Below are 22,824 nucleotides of genomic sequence, written 5' to 3' on the forward strand. Positions count from 1 at the left end.
TCACTTTCCCATGGCAGGAAAGTCTTGCCAGGTCACAGCGGAAGAGGGTGCAGTTAGTCATGATGAGACTTGCTGGGCCGAGGTCAGTTGGTAAGGGTGGAGTGTTCCTCCTTTCTGAGCACTAGAAGAGGAGAATGGTAGGGGATGTGAGAGGAAGGGTGAGATAGGAGAGAGAGAGAGCTACAATTGGGATGTAAAGTGAATAAATTAATATAATAATAATGTAGGAAAGATAGAAGTAAACTGAGGGGACAGGAGCTCCAGAAAAAGACCAACAGAGCCAATTAACCATGGCCCAGGGGAGCTTTCAGAACTGAAGCACCATCCAAAGACCATGGATAGGCTGGATATAGGCTCCCTACAAAGATGTAGCGAATGGGCAGCTGAGTCTTCAAGTGGTTCCCATATTAAGAGGCACAGGAGCAGTCTCTGACTTGGACTCAGTTTTCTCCTTAGATAACTTCCCCCTGGTGTGGCTGCCTCACCCAGCCACAGGGAAAGAGGATGTGTTCAGTGTTGACGTAACGAGATGTGCTGGGGTGGGTTTGGAGTGGGGGAGCTCCCCTTTTCTGAGGTGTAGGGAAGGGATGATAGGAGGAAAAGTTCGGGAATGTGTGACTGGGTGGAGAGGATGGAGGGGTTTAGGATCGGAATATAAAGCAAATATATATATATATAAACATTTTAATTGTAAAGCAGATTACCTACCCCATTATGAACGGGTATTAGTTAATCCTGTAAGGAATCTAACAGAATCATAAAAGAAAAGGAAAGACAAACTTTTTTTTTTTTTTCTTTAGCAGAGGTATCTAGCATTCCATTATCTTTACATTTATATTATGGCTTACACGCTGATTAATTGCACCTCTACTCTCTCTCCTTTATTCTTAGACTAAGAGATGCCTGTGAGAGTGAAACTGAATGAATTACTAGCTTTCTTTGTTCTCACTTTGCATACAACAGACTAGAGATTTTCAGACGTCATAATTATAATTCTATTTCCATGATATAAACATGAACACACACAAAAGAATGATTAGATATAAAGACAAATAGACATTCAGGGAGACAGACAAACAAACAGACTGACTGGCAGACACAGACAGAGTGACAATTTTCTGATTCTCTGTAGTAAATTTTTATATCTAGGGATCTTTAAGGAAAGAAGAAAGCTCCTTTTCTTTTGTTCTCCTACACATAAACACATATGCACGAAAGCAAAACACAACAAAACAAAAAAGGTTCCATCTACACAGTGGCTTATGTTTTCTTCCAATTTGTATACTTGGTGGGAGGTAACGATGTCTTACCATGTCAAAAACAGAAGGCAAGCTTTTAGAGAGAATTGTACCCACTGGTTTTAATGATAGAGATTTCATAATCTTAGGTTTTGGAGTACTTAGCAGGTAGAACCAAGCCAGTCTAAACTACATAGGCAGGATTCTCTCTCATTGTCTCAATACTACCACCACCATGAAAATAAAGAAACAATACCAAACACTCATATTCACATCAACTGACATTTGATATAACACTTTCTAGATTCTAGAATTGTATTACTTTATATTTTTAGCTATATGGTATTTATTTTCTGGTACTAAAGTGACCCACACAACCAGTTAACTGAAGCTATAAAAAAGAGAAGTTGCCAGTTTTAGTATAGATTTATGCCAGAAATTACTCTAGTTGCTAACCATTTTTTCAGATGCTGGACTTAAATGATAGCTAAACACCAAGCCTTCTATCATTGCGAACTCAGAGGCTAGATGAAGGGTAGTGTTCAAATAATCACAAAATACATAGTTAACAACTATCTTGGTGACTTGAGGAAGAAAAAGAGATTCTAAGAAGGAAAGTCACTGAAGCCTGTCTGACACAGGACAAGAGCCAAAAAGCCTATTTTAAGCTGAAAGAAAGAAAAAAAAAATCAGCGTGAGCTGGTGAGTCAGAGAAAGGAAAAGAGGAACAATAGGTCAGTACAGACACAGTAAGAGACACTGAGGCCCCTAGAAAGGGATGGTGATTTGAGGCATCTGCCACCCTCATGGGGATTTTATAACTAAGTACTATGAATTCCTGCATGCTATGTATCCAAGGAAATAATATAAAAGCTTGTGAGAAAGGAAAACTATCTCTTGCAGCAGAAGAAAGTATATACATTTTATTACTAGACAAAGCAGATATCCTGAGGATGCAACAACATTGTGGCCTAGGAGATAGCGAGGAGTGTCTGGGAATAATGAAAGTAGAAGCAGAAATAAGAAGGATGATCTCACTTTCTTTTGTCTTTCTAAGCTTCCTAAACAGTGGTCTCCTTTGTTGCCATGGGAATGAATCTCAGCACATAAATCAATGAGTTAAAAATAAGAGTCAAGGAGATAACAAACTTGATTTACTTCAATTTTCAACATTTCCTCTGCATGGCTCAATACAGCCAGGGGATGTAAGAGAAGAGATGAAGTTCTTACCCACAGAGGAATCTATTGGCTCACCTTATCCTAATACTCTATACCATGCAATCTATTGCTTTTGCCATATTAATCAATGAGAACCTGAAGAAGTTCCCTGGAGGACCTGATTGCCTATAGTTTCAGCCAGTGAAGCAATGCCATGCAATAGGTTCTATTCTTAGAGTTGTCAGAAAAATCAATGACCCAAATGTATTAGAGTTTTAAACAAAGACAGACATGTGTGGAACTTTAACTCTGCCAAATAAACATTGAAGTGGTTCTGGATAGACCAGCAAAGTATCATTGATTCACTTTGATCTATACTTCTTGTTCAAATAGCACTTTTAATGGTTAACATCAATATTTTGATCATTTAAGCTTAATATGAGAGATAGTTTCTTTCAGTTCAGTTCTACAAGGCATCATGGAAAGAAAGAGGATACAGAAAGAACAAGAAAAATGGGATTTCAAGGCATAAGCAGAAGAAGGCTGTTATGCTTGTTGTCATAAGTATAGCAAGCTTTATTCCATCCTCTAGTGTCCTCCCCTCTATCTTCTATCCTTGGCTTTGCTGATGAATTCTTTACAAATCAACCAGGAAGATTCTGAGGCAGATATTTTCTTTCAAAGAACTCCCTTGAAATGCTTATTACTTTATCATGAAAAACTAAACTGCAGTTTCTGTCCCCCAAATCAAAAGTGTCTTCACTGGAAACTTTAGTACCTCTGAATCTGAAACATCTAAAGAAAAGAGAAGCCTAGAAGAGAAATCAGCTTTCAGCAGTTTTATTTGTAGCTTATTGATTAACAGCAAAACACAGAAGTAAAATGGAACCCTGCCTCTGAAAATGAACATCCAAGAAAGCTGAGCAGCTGAGCAACTGAACTCATGTTCAATAATGCAAAAAGGCAGCAGTGAATGGAAAAATGTGGCATAGTCTTTTCTGCCTGTGCACTGTACAATCATAAAATGATTCACAATGGCCTTTGTATTAGCATCAACCTATTCACTTCTTAGAAAATATGTAACTAAGCCACAGCAAAAGGACATAGCAAACCAATAAAAGAATTTAGTAAACCTAGGGCCTCATCCATTATTAAAACTAAAAAACTCACTTGTTCATCGGTCTACTGGTTTTAAATTAGGAGTTGTGTAATCATTTTTGCTTCTCAAAATCCCATATGTAAATTTCTGTTATCCAAAAATGTGAATTCTCTGCTCTGTGTTCAGGCAAAACAAAAACAAGCAGGTCACTAAGATGCCTTTTCTGAATGGTCTATGGACTACTTACCATACAATGGGGAACCCTTAGCCTCATTGAGGATTGTCCAATTTCTGTTATAGCATCTAGGTGTATGATTGGCAAATAAGGAGAGCATGGAGTTTGAGGGTATCAAGTGACTTTCAACAGTCATACAGCTAGTTAGAAAAAAAAAACAGAGCACTCTTTCTCTTGTCTACTTCCATTTCTTGTATTCTTAATTGAGAAAGTGCATATTTTAAAAGAATGAAAATTTTACTAAAAAAAAAAACAAATTTAGGACTTTACTATGTAGATATAACAAGGGGACTTTTTTTCATCAATTTTACATAATAGAAAGCAAATTGACTCTGGAAATAAGAATTCTGAGTGTTCTTCATTGAGGCTACAGCTTTGCAAAAAAGCTTAATTCCAGAAAAAGCATTATAGAAGACAAACGTAAAAAAGTTTCATTATGCTTTTACAAAATGAATATTATGAAAAAATTGGGAAGCTAATGTTGTATATTTTGATGCTTAAGAAAAAATAATATTTAAACTGAAAATGTATAGGACTGGTGCTTTAGGATGAAGGATCACCAACTTATCTTGGGATCTATCAGAACAGGGTAATAGGGAGATGGTATTGACAGTCTGCTCTGTGGGTGTCTGAGTGTTTCTTTATGCACTTATGTGTTGCTCATGTCAGAATCTACTCTGAACCAATCCTTTCCTTCATTTTGTTTTTCCTTTGATACTTCAAAGTATCACAAATATGTTATTTATGTTTATTTTAATTAAGTTAATTTTATTTAATTTAACAGATATAAACACTCAGTGACAATTGCCCAAAAAAAGTAGTTTTTGAACTATTTCATAAGAATACTAAAAATATCTGTTACTACCACTGACATGTGAAGTGATGCCATTTTGCCTTCTTTCAGTTTCATTGATTCTAATGAAAAGAAAGTAAAAAAGTTACCAATTGTTATATTTCCTTTAGTTTCTTCCAGAAAAAAAAAAGTATTTTCAACATAAAAAATAATTTACCCTTTCCAAATGGAACCATTAAAAATGTGATAGATCTTGTTTAATCATATGTTCTTTTCCATTCAAAGAGAATAAAGATTTTGTTCCTGGAAAGAAGCAGTAAAAATAAAAAGATAAATTTCTTTTAGTGTTTTTTTTAATTTTTATTTGTTTATTTATTTAATTTGAGGAACTGCTGCAAGACTGAGGCTGAGACAAGTTTATGTCAAGTAATCAGACACTATTACTCTTATCCAAACCAGAATACAATCGCAGTTGTCAGAATATAATTGTGGGTATAAGCTGAACAGGGCATAAAAGAGTAATGTCTAAGACTGATTTTTCTGGCAAATTTCTACATGCTTTTCCAACTTTTAAGGAACAGAGAGAAACACATGTGTTGTGAATGTTTCACTGCATGAGGAAGTACCTTTGTTTCTCGGAGAGACACACAGAGCTCCAGGAGCTGTAAATTCAAACATCAAGGCAGCTGGAACATGACAACTCCATAATTTCCTTTCACTACTACTTTTTTCTTGATGTTTAAAACACTTTTCACATTTAAATATATTATGATCTTACTGTTCCCTTCTCCCGAGTCCTTCCAGAGCCCTTTTTCCTCCCTACCCACTCGAAAAATCGACCCAAAGAACCCAACAGCAATAATCTTCGTAAAACCTAGAAAACAAAATACAACATCACTCAAAGAGAAACAAAACAAACATCAATAGCAAAGTATAATGAAATAAAAGGGCACACAACATACTGAGGAGTCCACTATTTGTTGCACAGCTACTCTGGAACATGAAGCCTGCCCTGAAATGTTTGATATGCAGTGACACTTTGTCAGCAAATGTTATTTTCACTATCCCTGGAGGTATAAATGATAGTTCCATTGTTAATCTATCTCCTAGTGGCAAAGTTTATATTCATTCATTCATTCATTCACTTTTTATTCTTCCTAATATATTACAGTCTGGCTGCAGTTTCCCCTTCAACCTCTCCCCTAGCCTCTCCACCAATGTTCATAGCAGCTTTACTCATACTAAATTGTATACTTTGATCATTTTAGAATAAATTAATTAAAATATGGCTGTCACAGAGAAATAACTGTCAACCCTGAGTATCTTGGGAAGCAAATGATAGACAAACTAGGGAAAGAATTTAAAACTGCACCTACAAATGCTCCGAGGAAGTTTACTTGCCATTTCTCTCACATTTCCTGATTTAAACTCTAATTTTACATAGAAGAACTGCCATGTGTAGAAAGAAAGGAACCCCAGGTATGCTAAGACCTTCTGGTTTGAAACATAAAAGGTGCACCATAAGGGGTAGAGGAATTTCCTCTTCTTTTTGCCCTTTATTTTTTTTAATAGTTTTTATTTTTTTATATTAAACACAGGTTCTTTACTTTGTATCCCAGCCATATCCCCCTCCCTCATTACCTCCCAATCTCACCCTCTCTCCCACATCTCCACCCTGCCATTTTCGAAGTCCACTGTTAGATGAGGTCCTCCTCCAATTCCATCTGACCCTAGCTTATCAGGTCTCTTCAGGACTGGCTGCCATGTCCTCCTCTGTGGCCAAGCAAGGCTGCATCTCCTTCAGGGGTGAGGGAGGTGGTCAAAGAGCCAGCCATTGAGTTAATGTCAGAAATAGTCCCTGTTCCCCTTACTAGGATTCCCATTTGGATACTGAGCTACCATGGGCTACATCTGAGCAGGGGATCTAGGTTATATCCATGCATGGTCCTTGGTTGGAGAAACAGTCTCATGAAAGACCCCTGTGCCCTCATATATTTGGTCCTTGTGGAATTCCTGTCCTCTCTAGGTCATACTAATTCCCCCTTATTTCATGATTCCCTGTACTCTGCCAAAGAATTGGTTATGAGTCTCACCATCTGCTTTGATACACTGTTAGGTAGAGTATTTCAGAGGCCCTCTGTGGTAGGCTCCTGTCTTGTTACTTGTTTTCTCCTACTTCCAACGTCAATCCAATTTTTCTTTCTAAATGAGGATTTATCATCTTACCCTGGGTTCCTCTTTCTTGTTTATCTTCTTTAGGTATACACATTTTAGTATGTATATCCTATCTTATATGTCTAGTACCCACTTATAAGAGTATATATTGTGTGTGTCTTTCTGCTTCTGGGATACCTTACCCAGGATGACATTTTCTAGATGCCATCATTTGCCTGCAAATTTCATGATTTCCTTGTTTTTAATTGCTGAGTAGTACTCCATTGTGTAAAATTACTACAATTTCTGTATACATTCCTCCTTTGATGGACATCTGAGTTGTTTCCAGGTTCTGGCTATTACAAATAAAGCTGCTACAAACATGGTTGTGCAAATGTCCTTGTTCTGTACTTCAGCATCTTTTGGATATATGCCTAGGAGTGGTATAGCTGTATTTTGAGGAAGCACTATTCCTAATTGTCTGAGAAAGCGCCAAATTGACTTCCAAAGTGATTGTACCAGTTTATATTCCCACCAGCAATGCAGGAGGGTTCCCTTTTCTCTACAACTTCTCCAGCATGTGTTGTCACTTGAGTTTTTGATCTTGGCCACTCTGATGTGTGTAAGGTGAAATCTCAGGGTCGTTTTGATTTGCATCTCTCTGATGGCTAAGGATGTTGAACATCTCTTTAAGTGTTTCTCTTCCATTCTATATTCTTCTACAGAGAATTCTCTGTTTAGCTCCATACTCCATTTTTTTTAAATTGGATTGCTTGATTTAATGCCTTTTAACTACTTTAGTTCTTTATATGTTATGGATATCAGCCCTCTGTCAAATATAGGGTTGGTGAAGATCCTTTCTCAGTTTGTAGGCTGTTGTTTTGTTCTGATGACCGTGTCCTTTGCTTTACAGAAATGTTTCAGTTTCATGAGGTCCCATTTATTGATTGTTGCTCTTAGAGCCTGTGCTGTTGGTATTCTGTTCAGGAAGTTGTCTCCTGTGCCAATGAGTTCTAGGCTCTTCCCCACTTTGTCTCCTAACTGATTTAATGTGTCTGGTTTTATGTTGAGGTCTTTGATCCACTTGGACGTTAGTTTAGTGCAGGGTGATAAATATGGATCTATTTTCATTTTTATGCATGTAGACCTCCAGTTGGACCAGCACTATTTGTTAAACATGCTGTCTTTTTCCATTGAATGGTTTTGGTGTCTTTGTCAAAAACAAAGTGTTCATATGTGTATGAGTTTATTTCTGGGTCTTCTATCAGGTTCCATTGATCCCCCTTTCTGATTCTATGCCAATTCTATGCATTTTTTATTACTATTCCTCTATAGTACAGCTTGAGATCAGGGATAGAGATATCTCCAGGTGATCTGTTGTTGTACAGGAACGTTTTGGAAATTCTGGTTTCTTTTGCTTCTCCATATGAAACTAAGAATCTTTCTTTCAAGGTCTTTAAAGAATTGTGTTGTTAATTTGATGGGAATTGCATTGACTCTGTAGATTGCTTTTGGCAAAATGGCCATTTTTACCAATCCATGAGCATGGGAGATCTCTGCATCTTCTTCAGATACTTGAAGTTTTTTTTTTTTTTTCTGTTTTGTTTTGGTTTTTTTTTTTTGTTTGTTTGTTTTTTTCAAACAGGTCTTTCATCTGCTTTTTAGAGTCACCTCAAGGTACTTTATGTTATTAGTGGCTATTGTGAAGCGTGTTGTTTCCCTAATTTCTTTTTCGGCCCTTTTGTCTTTGGTATACAGGATTTTTTTTTCTTGAAGTAATTTTGTACCCAGCCACATTGATGAAGTTGTTTATCAGCTGAAGAAGTTCACTGGTTGAATTTTTGGGGTCACTCATGTATACTATCATATCATCTGCAAAAAGTGAAACTTTGACCTCTTGCTTTCTGATTTGTATCCCCTTGATCTCCTTTAATTGTCTTATTACCCTAGCTAGGGCTTGAAATTCTATGTTGAAGAGATATGGAAAGAGTAGGCAGCCTTGCCTTAACCCTGATTTCAGTGGGATTGATTTAAGTTTCTCTCCATTGAGTTTGATGTTGTCTATAGGCTTGCTGTATATTGCCATTGCTATGTTTAGGTTTGTGTCTTGTATCTCTGATCTCTCCAAGACTTTAAACGTGAATGGGTTTTGGATTTTGTCAAATGCTTTTTCAGCATCTAAGGAGATGATCATGTGGCTTTTCTCCTTCATTTTGTTTATATGATGGATACATTGATGGATTACCACATATTGACCCACCCTTGGATGCCTGGGATGAAGCCTACTTCATCATGGTGGATGAAATCTTTGATGTGTTCTTGTATTCGATTTGCAAGTATTTTGTTGAGTATTTTTGCATCAATATTCATAAGAGAGATATGTCTGAAGTTCTCTTTTTTTGTTGGGTCTGAGTGTAGTTTAGGTATCAAGGTGACTGGACTATGGCTTCATAGAATGAGTGTGGAAATGTTCTTCTGTTTTTATTTTGTGGAATAGTTTGAAAAAATTGGAATTAGCACTTTTTTGAAGGTCTGGTAGAATTCTGCGTGGAAGCCATCTGGCCTTGGGCTGCTTTTTTTTTTTTTTGTGAAAGGGAATTTTGATGACTGCTTCTATTTCCTTGGGGGATATAGGAAAATTTAATCTATTCACCTGATCTTGATTTAATTTTGGTAGATGGAATCTATCAAGAAAATTATCCATTTCATTTAGATTTTCAAAGTTTGTGGCATATAGGCTTTTGTAGTAGAACTAATAATTTTTGGATTTACTCACTGTCTGTCATTATGTCCCTGTTTTGTTTCCAATTTTGTTGATTTGAACAATTATTCTCTTCAGTTTAGTTAATTTTGGAAAGGATTTGTCTATCCTGCTGATTTTCTCAAAGAACCAGCTCTTAGTTTCGTTGATTCTTTGAATAGTTTTATTTGTTTCTAATTGATGGATTTCAGCCTTGATTTTCATTATTTCCAGCTGTATGATCCTCTTGGATGTATCTGCTTCTTCTTCTTTTTTTTTTTTTTCTAGAGCTGTCAGTTGGGCCATTTAATTGCTTGTATGAGATGTTACAAATTTCTTCTTGAAGGCACTTAGTGTTATGAATTTTCCTCTTAGTACTGCTTTCATTGTGTCCCATAAATTTTGGTATGTTGTACCTTCATTTTCATTGAATTCTAGGACGTCTTTAATTTCTTTATTTATTTCTTCCTTAACCTAGCTGTGATTCAGTAGCAAGTTGTTCAGTTTTCATGTGCATATAGTCTTTTTGCTATTTCTATTGTTGTTGAGGTCCAGCTTTAATCCATGGTGTTTAGATAGAATACAAGGGATTACTTCAATCTTCTTGTATCTGTTGAGGCTTGCTTCCTACCCTACTATATGGTCTATTTTGGAGAAGGTTCCATGAGGTGCTGAAAAGAAGGTATACTTTTTTGAGTTAGGGTGAAAATTTCTATAGACATCTATTATGTCCATTTGAAGTAGGGCTTCTCTAAGTGCCTTTATTTCCCTATTTGGCTTCTGTCTAGATGGTCTGTCCCTTGGTGAGAGTGGGGTGTTGAAGTCTCCCACTGTTAAGGTGTTGGGAGCAATGTGTGATTTAAGCTTTAATAATGTTTCATTTATGAATGTAGATGTTCAGAATTGTGATGTCCTCTTGGTGGATTTTTCCTTTGATGAGAATGTAGTGCCCCTCCTCATCTTTTGTGATTAATTTTGGTTGAAAGACTATTTTATTAGATATTAAGATAGCTACCCCAGCTTGTTTTCTGGGTCCATTTGCTTGAAAAACATTTTTTCAGCCCTTTACTCTGAGGTAGTGTTTATTTTTGTTTCATACTTGTGTTTCTTGGATGCAGCAGAATGTTGGATCTTGTTTCTGCATGTGGCTTTTTATTGGAGAGTTGAGTCCATTGATGTTGATAGATAATAGTGACCAATGATCATTAGTTCCTTTTATTGTGGAGTTGGTGGTATTACTGTGATTCATTGCCTATTTTTTTTTAAATTTTTGCAGGGAAATTATCTTTATCCTATTTTTTTCTTGGGTGTAGTTGTTTTCCCATTGGATTGGAATTTTCTTTTTAGCATCTTCTGTAGGTCTGGTTTGCTGTGTAGAAATTGCTTAAAATTAGTTTTTTTCATGGTATATTTTGCTTTCTCTATCTATGTAGATTGAAAGCTTTGCTAGGTATAGTAGTCTGGGTTGGCATCTGTGGTCTCTTAAAGTCTGCATGACCTCTGCCCAGGCCCTTCTGGTGCTCATAGATTGTGATGAGAAATCTGGTGTTATTCTGATAGGTCTGCCTTTGTATGTTACTTGGCCTTTTTCCCCTTGCTGCTTTTAATGTCTTTTCTTTGTTCTGTAGATTTAGTTTTTTGACTATGATGTGGCTCGAGGAGTTTCTTTTCTGGTCTAGTGTATTTGGTGTTCTGTGGGCCTCTTGTATATTTTATGGACATCTCTTTTTTCAGGTTGGAAAAATTTTCTTCTACGATTTTCTTGAAGATATTTTCTGGACCTTGGAGCCTGGAATCTTCCTTTGCATCAATTCCTATTATTCTTAGATTTTATTTTTTCATGGCGTCTTTGATTTCTTGGATGTTTTGTCTTTGAGACTTTTCAAATTTAAATTTTCTTTGAGAGAAGTATCAATTTCTGCAATTATATCTTCAGCACGATAGATTCTTTTGTCACTTATATTCTGTTGGTGGTGCTTACGTTTATGTTTCCTGATCATTTCTCTAAGTTCTCCAGCTCGAGAGTTTTCTCTGTTTTTGTTTTTTTTTAGTGATACTAATTCTATTTTTATGTCTTGCACCATTTCCTTCATCTGTTTAAATGTTTCTTCCTGTCTCTGTATGGTGGCCTTTATTTTTTTGTTCCTTTCTTCTCTATATACCACTAATTTGCCTCAACATGTGTCTCTATTTGTTTGGCTATATTTGCCTATGTTTCTTTGAGAGCTTTGTTCATTACCTCTTTATGTTCTTTCATCTGTGTGGCAATTTCTTTGTGAAATTTGTTTGTTTCCTCTTTATGTGTCTCTAATAACTGGATAAGCATATATTTTAAGTAATTTTCTTGTGTTTCTGATGAATTAGATTATCCATTGATTTTTGGGGTTGCTGGGGAAACCATGATTTCCTGATTTTTGTTCAATGTGTTCTTTCACTGTTCTCTGGCCATTTGCTTATCTGTAACCTTCATTGTTTGTTCTTGGTACTGTCTTTCTCTGGTGTCTGGAGAATTCTTCAGAAAGATCAGAGAGGTCCAGTGTTTTCCGCATGTGCTTTGGTGTTTCAGCTGTACATGTGGGAGTAAAGTTCAAGGGCTCAGAATGACAAATGCGGACAAGCATGTAAGCGTGTTTGTGCATGGAAGTGTGCCCTGAGGCACTGGGTACTAGAGAATGTAGAGGCCTTCAGTGTGGCAGCTCGGTACTCCGTGGGCAGGTACAGCTGGCTGCAGTGGCTGAGGAGCTAGGAGTCCTGTCTCTGCTGTCTTGGTCCCCAGGCAGTGAGTTCTGTGATCCACATTACTAGCACTGTGGGTCGGCTCCCCATTGTAGGAGGGAGGTCCGAACAAGGGAAGTGCCCTTCTCCATCCCCAGAGAAGTCAGCACCTGACCTTAATCTAAATGTTCTCTGCTCCTGTGATGCCCCCTCTCTTTCAGGAAACCAAAACATCGATTTTCTGGCTTCAGTTGTCCTTCCACTCACTAATTTCAGAGTTTCAAATCTTCTGCCTCTCAGAAATGGTGAGTGCTGGGCACTGCTATCTTGGATCCCCTGCCGTTTCTTTTTGTCCAAAGCTTTTTTTTTTTTTTTTTTTTTTTTTATGAGAAAATCATAGTGAAGTTTTGGGAGAACAAATAATATAACTTTCTACTGAAAAACTCATGGGTGCAGTGGGGAACATACAGTTTTTAAAATTGTGTATAAAATCATGGGCTGTTGCCTTCATCAACTACCGTATAAACCTACAATCATGCAAACCAAAGGTAACAGACCTTTGAGATAAGTCTGATAACAGTGCTCAAGGGTATATCTTTATTTTCCCTCTTTTTCCATAAGGTTTCCTGTACTCTGTGTAAAATTTGGTTATGAGTCTTAGTATCTCCTTCCATACCCTGGTGGGTAGAGTCTTTCAGAGGTCCTCTGTGGAAGGCTCCTGTCCTGTTCTTTGTCTTCTCCTACTTTGGATGTCTTATCCTGTTTGCCCTTCTGAATGAGGTTTCAACTTCTTCCCTAGGGTCCTCCTTGTTGATTACCTTCTTTAGGACCTGGAGGGAATAGGAATTGCACAAAGAGACCAAAAGAGCCAAAAAAGCTTCGCCAAAGGGAGCTTGCAGAAACCGATACTTCAAACATGGATCATGCATAGGGAGGACCTAGACCCCTGCTCAGTTCCCAAGTGGGTTCCCTAATAAGGGGGACAGGGGCTGTCACTGACTTGAACTCAGTGGCTGGTTCTTTGATCACCTCCCCCTGGGGAGGAGGGGTTGCGCAGCATTGCCAGGTCACAGAGGATGATGATGCAGCCAGCCTTGGTGAGTAAGACCTGATAAGCTAGGTTCAGATAGAAGGGGAGGCGGTTCTCCCCTATCAGTGGACTAGCGAAGGAGCATAGGGGAAGAAAAGGGAGTGTGGGTGGGACTGGGAGGACATAGAGGGGTTTACAGCTGGATACAATGTGAATAAATTGTCAGAAAAAAGGAAAGAAAGGAAGGAAGGAAGGAAGGAAGAAAGAAAGGAAGGAAGGAAGGAAGGAAGGAAGGAAGGAGGGAGGGAGGGAGGGAGGGAGGGAGGGAAGGAAAGAAAGAAGGAAGGAAGGAAGGAAGAAACGAAGGAAGAAGGAAAGAAAGAAAATGAGTAAACAAAAAAATCGGGACAGAATCAAGTTGCACTGAAAATTTTTATAAACTAATTTTCACACACTATCACTTGAAAGTATGGACTGAAACTTAGATGTTCAATATAAAACTAACAACTACATTACCCATAGGATTTAAGACCTATATATCTTAAAATGATATCCAAAGTATCTGGGATATAGGTTAACAATCATAAAAAGAATTTGCAGAAGTGTCAAACAAAAATCTTCTTGGAGAAAAGAAGAGGCAGAATTCAGCTTCATGTTGACTCAGATGTTAGAACTAAGAGACAAAGAATTTAAAACACCCTCAAAAGCAGATTAACCACTCTTGCAACAGAATGAAATTGTCTCCAGAGAAATATGAAGATGATGATGATGGTGGTGGTGGTGGTGATGTTGTTGTTGTTATTATTATTATTTACAATTTATTCACTTTGAATCCCAGTTGTAGCCCCCCCCACCTCATATCCTCCCAGTCTCATCATCCCTCCCTCTTCCTCCCCTATCTCTCTTCCCTAGTCCACGGATAGGGAAGGACTTTCTGCTCTATTGTCTGACCCTAGCCTGTCAGGTCTCATCAGGACTGCCTCTTCCTCTGTGGGCTTCTTGTTTGGCTCTCCACCAGGGAGAAGTGATCAAAAAAGAGGCAACAAAGTTCATATCAGAGACTCTTTCTTCTCTTCTTAATAGGGTACCCACATGGAGAGTGAGCTGTCTAAGTGCTACATCTGAGTAGGGGGTCTAAGTCCTCTCTGTGTATAAACTTTGATTGATGCCTCAGTATCTGAAGTTGCCCCTGGGCCTTGCTATTTTGGGCTTTGTTGGTCTCTTGGTATGGTTCCTGTCCCCACCAGGTCTTTTTATATCCCCTTCATCCATAAGACTCCCTGTGCTCTGTCCAAAGTTTGACTGTGAGTCTTTACATCTGCTTCGATCTCCTGCAGGTTGGAATCTTTTACAGGAGATCTATGGTAGGCTCCAGTCCTGTTTCCTGTCTTCTACCACTTCTGGTGTCTATACTGTTTGCACCTCTGAATGAGAATTAAGCATCATCCCTAGGGTCGTCCTTGTTGTTTAACTTCTTTTTTTAGATATGTAGATTTTAGTATCCTTTACTATAAGCTAATACCCACTTATAAATGAAGATGTACCATGTGTGTCTTTCTTCTTCTGGAATACCTCACTCAGGATGATCTTTTCTAGTTACATCCATTTGCATACAAATTTCATAATTTCCCTGTTTTTAATAAGTAGCATGGTCAACAGAACAAAACAACAGCCAACAGACTGGGGAAAGATCTCCACACAACCCTCCATCTGACAGAGAGCTAATATACAAAATATATAAAGAACTCAAGAAATTAAACACCAACAAATCAAATAATGCAATTAAAAATGGGTTACAGAGCTAAACAGCAAATTCTCAAGAGGAGAATATCAAATGGCAGAGAAACACTTAAAGAAATGCTCAAAGTCTTTAGTCATCATTGTAATGCAAATCAAAACAATTTAGATTCCATCTCACACCCATCAGAATGGCTAAGATCAAAAACTCAAGTGACAATATATGCTGGAGAAGATGTGCAGAAAGAGAAACCTTCCTCCATTTTTGGTAAGAACGTAAACTCATATAACCACTTTGGAAATCAATCTGATGCTTTCTCAGAAAACTGGGAATAATAGTACTACCTCAAGACCCAGTTATACCACTCCTGGGCATATATCTGAAAGATGTTCAACTATACAACAAGGACATTTGCTCAATTATGTTAATAGCAGCTTTATTTATAATAGCCAGAATGTGAAAACAACCTAGATTTACCTCAATCAAAGAACAGATACAGAAATTGTGGTACATTTACACTTTTGATGAGAACTGACTAAGATCAGAAAGAAGGAGAGGAGAACCTCCCCTATCAGTGGACTTGGGGAGGGGCATGCATGCAGAAAGGAGAGGGAGGATGGGATCAGGAAGTGAGGAGGGAGGGGCTTATGGGGGTATACAAAATGAATAAAGTGTAATTAATAAAAAATTTAAAAAAGTTAAAAAAAGAAATATTATTTTTTGTTTCATTCAAGATTTTAAAATTCAAATTTTTAGAATTAAAGAAACAATCCATTGAATGGCTTTCTTAGTGACAACACATTACTCATATGTCAGTGTGAATAGAAGAGAGATGTTAGATTAAAACAGGAAAGATAAACATTACTTCACAGTCTTATGTTGTATTCACATAGGAAAATAAAACAAGATAAAAATTTGGTAGCATGTAACTCCCAGAATTCTAGAAAACAGAGTTTTTAGTCATGCTGTTTAAGCAAGAAAAATTGGTGAGTTTAGAAAAAAACCAAATAAGCTTTATGTGACTATCTGTGCATGGGCAACATTCCAGACACAATGAAGAAGCATTCTGGACTCTAAAAGAGCTGCTCAAAGACAGTAAAGTTTCTCAGAACAACAGAAAACTTAAAAGTAGCAACCTTTTAATTTCCCAAAAGGAATCAAGAAAATGTCATTCAAACCAATCAAACTATGTTCCGTGACCTTAGAAACTGAAGTTTTTATACCATTAACTAAAGTTGATTGCAGAGAATCAAAATAAACCCAATAATTTTTATTAGATTTTAATATTAATTGCTATTGTATATCAGGGACGTGAATGAGTTTGTGGAGGATTTCCCAAAAACAATCTTTCCTAAGGTTATGATTCATAATGCAAAAGATGGATATTATTCTGGCTTTTCCTTACCTTCATCTGCTAACAAAACAATTACACAGTATTAGCAGCTGAGTAGTTTATTTAATGTAAATGTACACACTTGTCCTCAGAGTTATTCTGACATTTTCTCTTATGGAAAATAAAGCTTATGAAATAAACACAGACATTTATAGCCTTAGTAGTCTATTTTTTTAATCAAAAAGCCTTTTTTTTCCTTTTTTTAAACTTTTTTAATTTTTTTTTTTTCAGTATAGTATTTGTTTTTTTTTTTTTTTCGTATTTTATTTTTTTCTTATCAGTTACATTTTATTAACTATGTACCCCAACCATGTCCCGATCCCTCATTCCTTCCAAGTCCCTCCCTCCCTCCCTCCTCTCCACCGTGCCCCTTACCAAGTCCACTGATAGGGGGGACCTCCTCCCCATTCATCCGATCCTGTTTTATCAGGTATCTTCAGGACTGGCTGCAAAGCTCTCCTCTGTGGCCTAACAGGACTGCTCCTCCCTTGGGGGGTGGGGAGGCCAAAGAGCCAGCCATTGAGTTCCTGTTAGAAATAGTCCTTGTTCCCCTCACTATGGGAAACCAATTGGTTACTGAGCTACCACAGGCTACATCTGAGCAGAGGTTCTAGGTTACATTCATACATGGTCCTTGGTTGCATGTCAGTCTCAGAAAAGACCCTGTGCCCAGATATCTTTGGTCCTTGTGGAGCTCCTATCCTTTCCTCATCAGTCTAACTCCCCTTCTTTCTTATGATTCCCTGCATCCTGCCAAAGGTTTGGTCACGAGTCTTTGCTTTGAAAACACCTCTAGTTAGAGTCTTTCCAATGCGCTCAGTAGACTCCTGTCAATGTTGAATGCGTATCCCATCTGTCTTTCAAAACGAGGATTGATAATCTTACCCCATGTCCGCTCTCTTGATTATCTTTTTTAGGTGTATAGATTTCATTATGTTTATTATATCTTATAGGTCTATATAAGTGAGTATATACCATGTTTGTCTTTCTCCTTCTGGGATATTTCACTCAAGATGATCTTTTCTAGATTCCACCATTTGCCTGCAAATTTCATGATTTCCTCCTTTTTGATTGCTGAGTAGTATTCCATTGTGTAAAAATATTTTTTTCTTAACAGTTACATTTTATTAACTCTGTATCCCAGCTGTATCCTGCTCCCTCATTCCCTCCCAATCCCACCCTTCTTTCCTCATCTCCACCCTGCCCCTTTCCAAGTCCATTGATGGGGGGGGCTCCTCCCCATTCATCTGATCCTGTTTTATCAGGTATCTTCAGGACTGGCTGCAAAGTCCTCCTCTGTGGCCTAACAGGACTGCTTCAAAAAGCCTTTTTAACTTTCACCTTACTATAGAAAATCTTGCTTTTATTTAGTTTTTTAAAGTAACATAAATATACAACATAAAGTTTCTGAGGGAAGACAACTTTTTCAAAAACAAAAACTATATTGAAATCAGAATAATTCCTTCTACAGTTTCTGCTTGCTTAACAACATATTAGGGATTTGAGAGAATCGTCTGGACAAGCCTGACTATATCCATAACCTAGACTTTCAAACTTGTTTCTGTCATCTCTAATCCACAGGACTGTAGGAAGGGGGTTCTCTGAACACTTAAACACTATGACCATTTATGTCATGCAATTCAAAGAAGTCATATAAATATTCTCTTATCCAATAGTGAAATTTTTAACACATATTTCTCTTATGGATTGCCTCTTCTATGAATTAATTTGTGGTCTCACACATACACACACAACAGTCAGATTCTCATAGAAGCTAACTTGCCCAAAACTAACATGTTTTGTTATTTTGGACAGCCTTTGCCAAGGATACCCATGTTAGCCATGTATCTCTTTGTGGACCTTCAGATGGTTTTGTCAAAGTTTTATATCCTTGCTTACAGACTTATAAAATTGAGCTGAACTTAATCTAGTCTATTATGTAAAACCAACGGTAGAAGCTAAATGTTTGACTGTAAGCATCCAGAAGAAATCAAGATCAAATTAATGTAATAATGCTTGAAAGTCTTAAATCCAAAGATATAGCCATGTCCCCCTTAAATACTTATTGTGTCATTTTTTGGTTCCCAAATGTTACTCATTGTTCACCCTATGTCTCTATCTAATATACTAAATATGGAAGCTTTTTGGGAGACTTCATAAGCAGTTGTGTTCTTCTACATGTAAGGTCTAAATATACTAAAGATTAATATGCAAGATAACTATCAAGTTGTGGTTTATGAATTCATAAGAAAAAAGGCAATTGGAGCAAAACAGTTTAAAGGAACTTTTAGCATTAGAATTGTGTGGAATATATACTCTTTAAAGCAATGAACTGGGACAAGCCCTTTGATTCTCATGCTTACTCCTCTTCTGTACCTTTGTGAAACAGGGGCATACACATTTCCTTTTCAGCTCTACAACAGTTCTGTGAGCTGAGCAGAGCCTGTTGGCTATTATAAAATCTATCTCATGATGCAGAGTAGGCAAAGACAAGGAGAGGTAGAGAAGATTTGAGAAGTGGAAACCATATATATATGGTGCATATATACAAATACATATACATAATATATATACACATAAACCATATATATGGTGCATATATATATATATATATATATATATATATATATATATATATACATATATGTATACACACACACATACCAGTAGGATGAACTTATCCCATTTAACCTAACACATCATGAATAGAATTTGCTAAAGACTGTCTAAGAAGTGACCCCATCTTCAAATTCTTTCCTATAAAATGAACCGTTACTCTTAAGCTGGTAGCAGGTGATGTCCCAATCACAGAAATAAATTCCAAAATAAGGCTGAAAAGACAAGTTCAAATTAGTAACTAAAGTCCTAATTCTAATTTACGTAAGAATTTTTCATAAAACAGACAAAACCCCAGCTGATGGGGGGGGGGATTTTCTTCCTGGTGGTTCTTCCTTAATAAAAATAAATGGTTTATTTAGGTATGTTTTCCCTTCTTATCCTGTCATATAACATTGGGGAAAAGAGACAGAAGAGGTTTATGCTGAACCTTCCCTGGAAAAACTAGCCCTATTTCATTGTAAATAGAAGCTGACTATGTTTTCTTTTATTTGCACCCAAAATATTCTTGCTAAACTAAAAAAAAATATTGCATTTAACTACTTGAAAACTGTAGTTATTCAATTTATTTTAATGTCTTGAATAATCTATCATTTAATTCCACTTTGAAAAATGATAATTAAAAGCAATTAGCATTTTTCATTTGAAATACAGCTTCAATATTTTCTGTTGTTGTAGAGATAGTGTCTCACTCTGTAATTCAGGTTGGTCTGGAAGTAACTGTGTAATCTTTAACTTAGAGGAATCCTCCAGGCCTGACCTCTTGAGTAATAAAATTACAAGTATGAGCCATATCAAGTCAGGGAACTATTTTATTTTTAACAAACTGAGAAATAATTTTAACAGAAAGTAAAATTTACTCATGGATTTTTTTTTAAATCCAGATATAAGCAATCCCTATCAAGATATGGTATTTGATCATCACATCTAGAAAGTCCCATCTTTTAATTCTTTTTCAGTCTGCGCACTGTACTAAGAAGCTACGATTGCTATCATTTCTAAAAACACAGGCTACTTTTGTAATAAATGGAAAAATTCAGTGTTTGCCCATGTCTGGATTCCTTCAAAGAATGTAATGTGTTGAAATTCAGACACATGGTTTCATGTATCTATATTTGTGAGAGGAGTTTCATTTTACAGATACACCATAGTTTGTTTATACTTTACTTGTTGAACAACTGGTTGTTTTTGTTTTTCTCTACTATAATGAAAGCTGTTATACAAAAATGAACAACAGTGATTTGAATAAAAAAAGTTTTTAGTTTTCTTAGGTACATAACTAAGGGTAGAATGTTCAGCAATATTAGTGGTATATATTGACTTTATAAGAAACATAATAAAGTATCTTTTAACTTGACAATTATTTCACTCAGGCTATATATCATGAGAGGTCAGGTTGTTTGGTTTCTTCTGAATTATCAATTACTTGAATGTAATGCATACTATTAGTCACATAGTGATACCTTATAATTATTTAATATATATTTATCCTGTAAGATATGCTGAACTCAGTCAGTCATGGTTTCCCATGCCTTTAGCCCCAACATGCAGGAGGCAGAAGCAGATGGAACCAGGATGAACTACTACTTCAATTGGAGTACGAATCTTTATTGCCCCTTGCTGTGTAATCAAAACATTGACTGCCAAGGATTAGAATGGAGATATATTTGAGGAGGCATCTTTCTGTAAATAACACCACACTATGTGGAAGAAATTCTTACCACAGGAGGAATGTTTAAGTATTTGTAGTACTAGGTCCTTCCTCCTCTGGGGTATATGACCTAATTAAGGACAAGCAGTCAGCTAGGTTTGTAATGCCAGGAATGAATTACTTTCTACTGAGTGGTACTTAAATACAGTTAGGTGACTGTTGGTTACCCCAACATATAACTGCAACTGATGTACCATTGGGTTTATCTTTCCACCTTGGTTATTGTTAGTAGGCTTTTACATCTAAGACAGACTAATAATTGTTTTTATCTTTTAGAAGTTTGGATAGCAACTTCAAAAACTATGAGAGCTAGTTCTCAGAGAGGAGGCTTCTAAGATGAGCAAAACTTAAGGAGACAAAATAATTAGCCATAAATTTTTTCGTCTGATTTTATGGAAATCGAGTCAATGATTTCTTTCATAATCACAGCAAAGAAAATAGGTCATTCCAGGCAACTACTACCCAGAGATGAAAACAGTGACATAGTTTAGATCTACTAATAAATTTCTGAGGAACAGTTAAAGATCATTCATTAGCACTGGTTGTATCTAACAGACTAACTTGAAGCATGAATGCACAACTTTCTACCACATGGTGGCTACTTTGATATTTAAGCCTACACAACAGGGAAGAGCTTGGAATAGGGGATGCCATGTGAAGAGCTATTCAAACAAACTTCAAAGAGGCTATCATTAAACTGTGTTTCTGATTACATTAGTATTATAACTATATTCCCATACCTATACCTACAATTGGATCTAATATCACGTACATATACAATGTGACCAGTTTATTTCATTAAATCATAACTTTTTTGGGACAAACGATGATATCATTTTTATGAAATTTAGCCACAAAATCAAATCATTAAGGAATAATGATTAATTTAAACAAGTGTTCATTTATTCTTAATAATTCTTTAGCTGAAAATTATAAAATCAATTTAGTCTTGTGGATTTTCTTAATAAATACCTCTATCATGTACATTTCAAAAAAATACCTGCCACTTTTAAAGAGGCTCATAAACCATATCTTTAGTGTTGGCTTTCAGTTGGATTCAAGGCATATTGTTTTCTTTTAGACTCTCCTTTCTGTTTACATGTGCTGATACACGTATGGGTGTAGGTGTGAAAACCTAAAAAATTCATTCATCTTTGTTGGATTAACTCAAGAAAGACAGAAATATGAGTGACCAAAGCTAATATATGATTGTGGCTAAAACATGAATAATAAAGTATAAGAAGTAGAAGAAAATTATTGTATAGCTGATGACTCTGGATGTTTTTATTCACTCAGATTGAGAATAACTCTTTATATGTGGGTCCACTACTCTACTCAATATTGATCAAATATATAATTATGAGAACAGTAAAATGAATTACTGATTAAAAGAAGCATCTATTTTTCAGCTTAAAATCAAAATTCTTAGCTTATATTCATGAATAAGGTATAGTGTGAAATAAGATCACATAGTATCTACATTAGATTATAGAGTATGACTGTTACTCCAGTATACATAAAATCACCAAAATAAAGCTATCAATTAGTGAAATCTTCACTAGTTTTATCTCATAAACAATAACTACCACAAATAGATTCAATGACTCTTAGATACCTATAGTCAGCTATTAAAATTATACTAAAGTATATACACAAAAAATTTGGTTTAAAAATTGTTGAATTTCTTTCTCAATGCCTTACAAGCTAGAAAATGTGTTCTTGCTGAACCTATCTATATCTCATGGTTTATATAAACAAATTAAAGTGATATAAATGAAAATATTTGAAAAGATTAAATGAGGTAGTGGGTGTAAAGTCCCAAATACAATGTCTTCCTCATCATGCTTAATAAATAAAATTATTCGTGGATTCTGTGGTTATATAACAAAACAAACAAACAAACACCAGTGAGTGAGTGACTCCTTCAACATCTCTAGCTCCACCCTGTTCATTTGGATGCTTCTGATGCCATTTTCATAGGATTGAGCTGAAGTGATCATCTCTGGTGAAAGTTTGAATGACTCTCAGTTCTGAGGCATCCACTCAGCTGAGTCTATCAACCAGACCACCACACTGATGCTTTACCATATCCGTCTGTGTGATTTAAGCTTATCCAATATGTCTAAAGAAAGAAAGTCTGAATAAACAAGTAAGAAGCCAAAGGACTCTAATACATAGTCCTGGAAGTTTGTTGGTTCTCCTAG

Source organism: Psammomys obesus, unplaced genomic scaffold (genome assembly GCF_907164565.1).
Source record: "Psammomys obesus unplaced genomic scaffold, mPsaObe1.curated_primary_1811, whole genome shotgun sequence".
Taxonomy (NCBI): domain Eukaryota; kingdom Metazoa; phylum Chordata; class Mammalia; order Rodentia; family Muridae; genus Psammomys; species Psammomys obesus.